Genomic DNA, 9952 nt, shown 5'->3' on the forward strand with positions numbered 1-9952 from the left:
TTCTGCATTGTAGTGTCTGACTTACTGCATGGATCTTGCTAAATATGGTTTCATTTTTTTCACAGCAGAGTTGTGCTTTGGTAAAGCATGCTGTCTTGAGAAATAAGTCTGGGCAAGCAGGGATGTGGAGCTCAGCAGTGTGGCGTTGCTCTGGGTGCTGCCTAGCCTGGAGGAGGGGACCAAGGGAATAGATACGGGATGAAATTGTTGTGCATCAGTGTTAACTCCAAACTGTGGCGCTTGTGCTGCCTTGTTGTTCTCCTTCCCTGTGAATATCTGCTTGGCAGCACCAGCTTTTTAAGATGGGTGATGGCTTGTGATGGCGCTAACGCTGCAAGGAGCGATGTGAGGAGTGCAACCGCTCATTGTTTAGCATTGTGCTAAGTATTGGGGATCCCAAATTTCCCACCGTCAAGCACTTGAGCTGTGTTTCCCCAAAACCACTGGGGTATGGTACCTCTACAGTGATTCTTTGGTCTTTGCTTTCTGGAGAAGTGTAGCCAAGGGGTGGTGGTGGCCTCCTGGAGACTTTGAGCACCCACGCTTGCCTTTTGAACTTTGTATTTCTTGGGTGAGATCCTTGCGCAACTTCCAGGGGCAATCCTGTTCCCAATTAGAGGCTGAACCGCCATGTACCTCGTCCTCTTGCCCTGGGGCACTGGTGCATGGGTGCATTGCGTGCTACGTTGGGTAGCGAAGCTTGTGCTGCTTGGGTGCACGTGGACCTTTACCATTGATGCCCATCAGAGAGGTGAGCACAGCAAACTTGTGCCAGCGTGGAGCAAGAAGTCGGTAAAAGAGCTGAAATCCGGTGTTGTGCTGCCTTGATCAAAGCAAACAGAGCTAATGGCTCTTTCCACATTGTGCCAGTAAAACCCTCTTCTCTTGACTGGTAATTGAACATGGAGTTGTTTAGTTTGAGGGCGTCTGTAGGAGGACAGACAGGAGGATGAGATTTGAAAGAGTGATCTCCACCAGAAAAGGCTGGAAAAGGACAGCTTAAGGTGGAGAAGGACCTGGCAATTGTCTGGGTCCTGGACAAACAGAAACCAAGATCTTTGCTAGGAGCGGGGACTTTGATGTTGTTGAGATCCATCTTGATGTAGCTTTTAGTCCTTCCAGGTGGGGAAAGTTTTAATAATTAAAATACAGAGCCATGAGTTTTTTGAGGAGCATGAGCCAAGCAACGGCAAGGATCCTTTGCTTTTCTGTACTCTGAAAAGAGCAATTAACCCCCATCAACCTCCCCCCTCCTGCTTTTATTCAGGGGGCAGCTCAGTGTATTGCCTGTTGGCTTATCCTTTTTCTGGTGCTGGAGTATCGGAGTGCTCCCTGAAGACAAGCCACCACAAGTTACTGTTTTGGCAACTTTTCCTGTCCAATTCAGCAGATATTGGCAGCAAATATTTGCCAGAAGGATTTATGGCTTCTTTTTGACCATTTGATAAGGACTCCTTCCACAGCCAGGCATCCAAAATAGAGATGAACCCTTTGCATCATGTAGTGTGGCGTTCCCATGCATCTCCTCTATAACCCAGCAGGAATATGCATCTTCCTTGTAGAAAATTAACATTGATTTTCCAGCACTGGTGCATCCTCTTAATGTCATTTCTGCCACTGGTTATCCACGTGTGCTGTAGGCTTGGTGGGAAATGCTGGTGAGCACCAGGATTTGGGCATAACGCCCTCTGCACATCCATTCTGCAGCCTTGTTTAAATAAATAAGCACATCTCTAGCAAGGTTTGGGAGCAGGCAGGAATCCCCCAACTTGATTGCGGATGGTTTTCAGCAGCATCATCTTGGCCCTGGTGGTTACTCTTGCTGGCAGACAGTTGGTGTCTAGGCATAGGTGGGCATAGAGCAGCCCACCTTGTTCATTTTCTGCCCTATTTTTGACCAGAAAAAGCCAGTAGGAGTTAACTTGGGAAGGATCTGCCCAATTCTGCATTGTTGTTCTTCAGTCTCCAGGCCCAGGGGGTAAGAAGGGTTTCCCAGTCTTGTGCCAGAGCTCTTCTGCTTTGCATGTGCTGCTTGGCTCTTCCTCAAAGCGATGCTTTCCCTATGCTCTTCCACGTCCCAGGTAAGTGCCCATGGGGCTGCTGCTGTGCGTGTTTGAGCAAAACATCCATCCAGGGCCCAGGAGTGACTCTGATAAACTCTGTTTTGGGTGCAAATGAAGATGTTCTCTAACAAATGCTTCCAATTGTGTCCCGTCGCCTTGTGATCTTATTGCAGGTTGGTGAAGGGGAAAGGAGGAATGAGTTAGCTTGGGGGCATGTGCTTCGGCCAGGAGATGATGGGCTGAAGCCAAAATTGGCTGCTGTAGGACCATGGCGTCTGGCCACTTTGGACCTGGTCTCGTCACCTTTAACATGATGGGGACATCTTGCTGCATGAGCTTTCCTGCAGGCTACCTTCACCCCCTGGAAGGGTCAAAGCAATTCATTCAGGCCCCACTTTTGCCACCGTAATGGTTTGATGCATCTCCCTCCCCAGGCTTTGCAATGCAGCCGCAGAGCCGAAGGGTGTCTCCTTTGGACCTGTTTATGATGCTCTGGGTGACTTTTGGCCGATGTACTCCCTAACTCAACTAATAATCGCTTCTGCTCAGGCTTAACTGCTTGCCTGTGGCCGCAGCACACGCCAATCACAGAATAGCATTATCATAACTGCTGATTTTCATTTTCCCTGGGAGAAAGATACACTGCCAGACAAGTTATTTGAGCAATCCTTTGTTTTGGGTTAATTTTGGTTCACCTCAGCTGCTTGCAGGTGGAGCATGTTGTGCGCCGTGAGTCTGAGCTGCGAGTCTGAGTGCAGAACAGGGATCTGAGTGCAGAACAGGGATTTGCATTCGCTGCCCGGCAGGGTGGTTTTGGCTCAGGTAGCCCTCTGCTGGGTGAGCAAGCCTCGTCTCTCCTTCCAAGGGGATTTTTTTCTTTTCCACTTAATATTTTATATGTTTAAAGGAAAGTAGAGTGGGTCAGGAGCTCAGAACATTATCTGTTTCTCTGCACTGATGTCTCCCCCTTGGCTACAAGATGCAGCTCTGTACCTTCCAGCAATGAGAGATACTCTGGTTTATTATTCTTTAGCCCTTCAGTGTACTTCCACACATTACCTGCATTTTGACAGTGACTGAAATGTACCTTCCCATTTCATCTGTCTACCAGATGACTTCTTTTTTGTTGTTGTTGTTGAATCCACGATTACCTTTTTGGCAGAGATTTTGATACTTGCTCCAGTGCCCTCCTTGTCGTTGAGTTTGTGCTGCTATTTAGGGAAATGAAAATGTGGCACTTTTCCATGTCTGTTCGTTTCTACCCCCTGTTCATCGCATGGAAGGGATGACCTGCCCGTGCCTTGTGACAAGACCTCTTCATGACGTCATTCTGCATTTTAGCTTGTGGGAAACCTCAGCCAGGCTAGGGGGACAGTAAGGGGGATGCTTCAGTTTTGAAAGCAGTAATGTTACATATGAGACGGGGAATGTGTGTTTGGACTTTTGCTGCTGCTTCAAATGACTGATGGCAAAATATTTTCCATTTGTGGTGAAGCTTTAACCCATTTGCATTTAATCTGTGAATAGATTTAAGGCACATGATCTGGGGAATTTTTGGGTGTTCCCATGTCTGAACATCAATCAAGTATTAGACAGCAGCAAAAAATTGCCAGAACTTGGTTGTCCAGAAGGGCAGGAGGGTCCTTGCTCATACCACATCCCAGGACAATATTTCGATAATGTTTGGTAGATATACCTTTAGTTCAGCTATCGCTCAGTGATCTGCGCATGACTTTTGAGTTCAGAAACCGTAATAGTTCCAGTTTTTCTACCTTTGCAAAAGCCCTTCTCCCCGTTCAACCTGCCCTTCCTAAACTTTCCATGTGTGCTCCCAGCTCTGTTGTCCAGCAGGAAAGGCACCATTTACCACCATAAATAGGTCTGATCCTGCTACCAGGAGCATCTTTCAGCTACATCAGGGACCCGCAGTGTTTCTACAACACAGCATGCTGTCTTCCAATAAGCTGCAAGTACCCAAATGCCACATCCTTCAGAGCTATTGGTATCTGTCCTGGAAAATATCTTCACCCCCCGAACCAGCTATTTAGCACGTGTGCAAGGACAGGTGTTTGAGGCCCTCAAGGGATGCCAGGTAGCCCAGTTGTGCAGTTCTTTTTTATGGGTCTCCTCTTCTGGTTTTCTGTCCCTTTGGCATCACTTTTGTCCTTCTCTTGCTTCCCCATTGAAGTTTTAGGTTTCCCCTGTACCCACAGAAAGGGATCCTGATCTTAAGTGATGTATTTAGAGCTGGCTTTAGCCATGTTTTCTTGTGTTGCTCAAGCCCAAGCTCAGACAGCTCCTGTGAGCAGGCAAGATGCACATTTCACAGACAAAGTTCCTGTTGAACCTAACGGGACGAGCTCTCCCAGCTTGGGGGTGACAGATTTGACTTTATCAGAAGAACTAGAGGTTTCACAAAGCAATTGAAGGCAGCTGCACTAACACCCAGAGGGACTGGGAATGTGTCCACAATGCTCAAGTTTTCCAAAGAAGTACTTGAGGAGCTTTAGGCCCAGTTCAGATCTTGGTGAAACACCTGAATTGCTGCATTGGCCACTGGAGGCAGAAGATGCTCCCGAAGGAAATCACTGCATGTCCCAGGTGTTGGGCAACAAACTAGAAAGCTCGAGAGATATCTTGTGCTACCCAGAAGCTTGGTGCTTCTGGGTCAGTCTGTGTGCCAGCCTGGTAATGGGGCTGTACTCAAGCATAGACATCATGTCCATGACTTCAGCCCTTCACCTAACGGAACTACCTGCTGCTGCTTGGAGCAGGCGTGTGAGCGTTTTGACCAGGAAAGGTGGGGAAGAAAATCCACGTGATACTGCCTGGATCACCCCCAGTGTGTCCTTGCCGAAGCCTGAGCAGATTGTTTCTGCACAGAGCTGTCAGCAAATTTATCTCCTGCCATCAAGATCCTCCTGCATCCGTGTAAAAAGGACTTTGGCCATTCTTTATTAAATAAACAACATATTATCTAAGAGGCCTCATAATTGCTTTCCTCACATCTGGGATCCCAGGCTTTGGTAAACATCTTGGGTCCATACAAGCAACATGCCCATGTTGAGATGATGGTTGTTTCAATTTTCTGCTCAGGAACTGGCCATGGTTTAGCAAATAGGCTTGAATCAAAGTTTCCATCCTCCAAGTGACGAGGCCTGTGACATGCCTGACCTTGCTGGAGAATTGCTCAACGCTACAGGGTATCTGCAGTGGCTTCCCAGGAGAAAAAAGATTTGCCCCCCAGAAAAACACAGGGTTGATGCAGCTGGTTTCAGTGGCTACAGAAATCCAGCCAGACTTTCTGGTTTCATAGATGGTGGCACAAGATGTTCCAGCATAATAAAGAAAAGCCTGGGCAACGCAGTGCTTTTTTGCCCACCTCCCTGCCCCCCCCCCCCTTTTTTTTCCCAAAAAAGGAAGTGTCAGTCTCTTCATTACCCACCCACCCTTTTGATACTCCCCGGCAGAGGCAAACAAAAATTCAGCCAGTTTATGCAGCAGATCTGTCCTCTTCCCAGCTCTGTGTATGCAGTGAGTTATACCAGCTGGTGGGTCTCTTCTGGACTCCTTTTTTTTATGCGTTTAATTAACAGAAAAGCAGCAGAATTGGCGTGAATCTTCAGGACGGCCTTTTGAAGATGTTCAAGAACCCCACACCTCATCCAGCAGACAGAGGTGTGCGAGGCAGCTGCGTTTTGCAAGCACAAAACAGCAGGTTCTTCACCCCAAACATGGGGCTAGACTTGCTGGTAGAAAATGAAGTTTTAATTATAATGCAAATAAGCGTGTGTTTTGGCTTTGGGCCACTCATGCTGAGATGTCTCCAATCTGACAACCAAAACAGTTGGGCATGGAAAAATGGGATGGTCGGGTTGTTGTCCTGATGACGATGAGCCATGTCAGGAAAGCAGAGATCCTTTAGAGAAGAGTTTTGTTCTCCTGCCTCAGTGAAGGCAGTTGTTCCTTTAATCCTCATTGCTTAAAGCATTACTTTTATTTACTGTTTTTAACAGATGATTTTTTTCCTGCTTGTTTGGCTTAGGTAGGACGTGTTGAACACAGCCCTATTCTTGGTGGGGACAATTTGCCTCCTGTTACGATTGCATCCTGCATTCCTGGCTGGCCCCTGGAAACCTCACACATCCCTGTGGATTACCCAAAAATGGCTATTGCAAGGAGTGTTGCAGCTTTGGATGAATGTCTACTGCATGCCAAATTCAAGTGAAGCCACTCTGAGCCTCTGTTTGGAAGGAGCTCAGACAAGAGCAAGTATTAAAGCTGGAAGAAACCACACAGTGAGATCATGTTGAAGGACCATGAAAATGAGAGGGGAGGAGGAGAAAAACATCCAGACTTTAGGCTATTTCCCTTGAGTGGAGTGGGCAACAGTGAAGCACCGCTGATGGAGCATTATGTCCTTCCCCTCCGTGGTCTGTGGGGAAGCCGGTGCTATGATAAATTCAGAGTTAAAATGGGGATTGAGAGAAAAGGAAGGAAAACAAAGGGACAGAACAGATTAATAAGTACTCTGTTTATTTAGTCTCTTCTGTGACTTGCTTAAATTTGAGTTTTCTGTGGGAAGAGCACCTGGAAGGGCAAGGGCAGGTGGGAAGAAGTCCTCGGTGTCCCACATGTACCTTCCCTCTGTGTCTCTGGTGATTTTCCCCATCACCTCTCCTGCATGCCGACATTGGAAGGCCAGGATGGAGGGTTTCAGTTTCAGAAAGTTCACAGAGAAGATCGTGGTCTCCTATGCATTTACAAGGGAAGAGCTTAGTTTTATATGGTCCCAGCTTGCGCAAGGCGAGCTCTCTGAGAGACCAGGAAAATGCTGGGTTTGTGCAGGCTGGTTTTAAAGTGAAATGTGGATGCTGGAGGAAAGGGCCAGTTCTCTGAAATTATCTGCTCTTGCTCTGAAGGGGTGAGAAACTAAAAAATGAGGAGCAGAAAGGGAAGCTAATGCTTCATTGGTATACATTTTAAAGCAAATTTGCTTTTCTTTTTTTTTTTTTCTAAAGGATCATGTATAGAGCTGGTTTGAATCTTCTTTCTTAATGATTTCGAAGCACAACCTTCACTGCATAAGGAAATGTACATTTGTAAATCTATGTTTACTGAGTTTCCTTCTCTCAGCTTTGCCTTATTGCTTCAGTGGTTCCATTAATTGTGAGTGTCTTTAGAAGATCTTTTTAAATTAAGGATACATTAACAAAATATTTTTAACTTTCCAAATGTATGAACTGTTTTTAAGAAAGGAAAAATAGTGTCATTTTATCCTCTGAGATCTCTTTACCTGGTTTGCCTACAAAGTTGTTCAAACAACAAGCAACAGTTGTGTAATCCCACTGAGTGAGAGGATCCACAATCTCCTGAATGCTCCTTGTCAAATACTTTCAAGTAATGAAAACCTGGTACCTGGTCTTGTATGAGAAATCAAGAACACCTATCAGGAGAAGTCAAGACCAGCTGAGAGTTTCCATGAGTCAGTTGGGTGGTAGCATCAAACCAAGTAGGTTTGCAGGGGCTTTGCTCCTTGTCCCAAAGTGCTCTGCAGCATTTGTGCTATGTTGAGAATGAAAATCCTGTGCTGTTTGCAGTTACTGGATGTGTCTGGGAAGGGTACAAATTGGTATCGTGTGATGGGTAGAAGCCATTTTTCAGTAGGATAAATATTATAAATTAAATATAACTTTCTTTAGTCTCATTTAGCACAAAAGGAGATGGGGAAGAAGTTGGAGGACTCCTGGTCTTGGGAAATCTGTGGGAAATCTTTCATCTTATGAGAGGGTAACTTGGCACGTTACGATGTGATACCAGCCCAGATGATAGATGTGTAGGGCCAGGCTGCCCAGGCATTGCCAGACAAGGACCTTACAAAGGAAATTTTCCCAGGTCTACATGCATTTGACGTGTGCCACTTTCACATCACACATTTTCTCCCACCCCCAGCATGGAGCATAATTTCAGGGATATCCTGACCCCTCCAACCATGACTACTGTTGCTTCCCGGACTCTGGTTTCCTTCCAGCCTGGATCTGCAGAGTTACTGATCTCGACCATCAGTGGTTAATGAGCAGGTTGATGAGCATCCTGCCCCTGACAGGACAGCTTTTGCATGGGGGTCTTATTTTTCAGGATAGGTGCTCCAGTGTGGTTGCTTTGGGGTAAGCACTGTGGCCCCAGTGGGATCACAGTCCTTCCTCATGGTGGTCGTGCTGGTGACCTGTCCAATGCGGTGGTTGTGAGATGCAGAAACCAGTGCGGACAGTTTCTTCTGAGAAGTGCTGGAAACATTTCCAGGACTTCTATTTTGAGTCAATTTGTTGCTGTTTCTCACTAGGTTGACAGTGGCTCCGAGGTGCTCCAGGGTACCTGTTGCACTGCCATGTGATGATCTCTGTGGGCTCAATAAACACTTTTCTGGCCACCGTCTTGATAATCCACCTTCTCTGGAGGCACTGGGTTGAATTTCCACAGGCACAAAGGACTTCAGAGCGATTTACCAAGTCCTTAGCACTTCAGCTGAGGTCTTTGCAGTCCAGAAAGTCCCTTTTCTGTACCAAAAATCTTGCTGCTTCTGCAGTCCTGAGCCAGGGTGGGTGGACATGTCATCCCACCTGTGGGAGATGGGGAGCTGTGCATTCTCATAATCTCATTGAGCAGTCTTTTTAAAAGAAGAACATTTAAGATACTCCCCCAAACATGTTTTGAGCTGCTCCTCCACCCCCAGCAACAGCTGGGTTGTCCTTTCTGGAGTTAGAGCCACGGTGAGGTCTTTTCCTTGGTTCTTTGCATTTCATGGGGTGAGACTGGCAGGGCACACCATCACTATACCCCTTAAAACTCAATTTCTTAAGTTTTCATGATGATCTAGCAAATATACCACCTTCAGGAAGAGCTCTTGCTCTTCCTGCCAATGCACAACCTACTCCTGGCTCATCTCTGTCCCAGGACCTTTCCCCCAACAGCAGAGTGACTGACTGCTCATGCGTTTGTCAAACGAGGCTCTTCAGTTACCTCCAAGGCCAATGCACAATTTGGGGCAACCTTGCGACCTGAAGCAGGTTATTCCCAGCAGCACAGAGGTGGCCAGGGGTATCTGTCAGCCCACACGGAAAAGCAGGTTATTTCTCCACTGACAGCAGGGGCGAGTGTGTTCCTTCGGTTTTGCAGCAAGGCGATAACGTATCAGTAACTATTGCTTCTACCCACCAGCTGGTCCAAAAATTGCTGAGTCAAAAGGCGATACTGAACATGACCTTGAAGCAATGACTCAGACTGCATGTGCTTGGCACTAGCTGGAATATTAACCCTTGGATTAGGGTGCACGAAAGAAACCACGATGAAAGAGGAAAACAACCTCCTGAGATGTTTGCCTGTTGGAAGCTGAATGGGAGGGAAAATGTCAGAGGTGGCCCCAGCCTTAAACTTCCACTGAAGTGCATGCGTACTGGGGGAAGCAAAGGGGTATTGCTCGTGGGGTCTTTCATCCCCTCTGCCAGCAAAAGTAAGCAGCTGCTCTCCGAGGAATGTGATGGCTTCCATCATGTTTGGGAAAAGCAAACTGTCAAAACCCTTTGGAAAAAGCATGCTTTAGCAGCTGGAGAATTTATACATGCTGCAACTTGTCTGGGACTCAAAAGGAAAACAGATGGGAAAAGATGTTAAAAATAAAATTTTTAATAAATAAAAATACATTAATAAAATTTATTTTACACTTAAAATACAATCCTGTATTCAAGTTCTTCTAGTAGAGTTTAGAAACCCTGGGGACTGATCTTCCATGAGGATTAGGAGTCACAGACAGATGAGAAGCAGCAGCCATCCCACAGGCTGGTCAAGCTGTGATGAAGAAAAGAGGAGGGAAAAAGTCCTGTTCCCAAATT

The sequence above is a fragment of the Nipponia nippon genome, unplaced genomic scaffold (assembly GCF_047370975.1).
Source record: "Nipponia nippon isolate SJK-2023a ecotype South Korea unplaced genomic scaffold, ASM4737097v1 scaffold_3, whole genome shotgun sequence".
NCBI lineage: Eukaryota > Metazoa > Chordata > Aves > Pelecaniformes > Threskiornithidae > Nipponia > Nipponia nippon.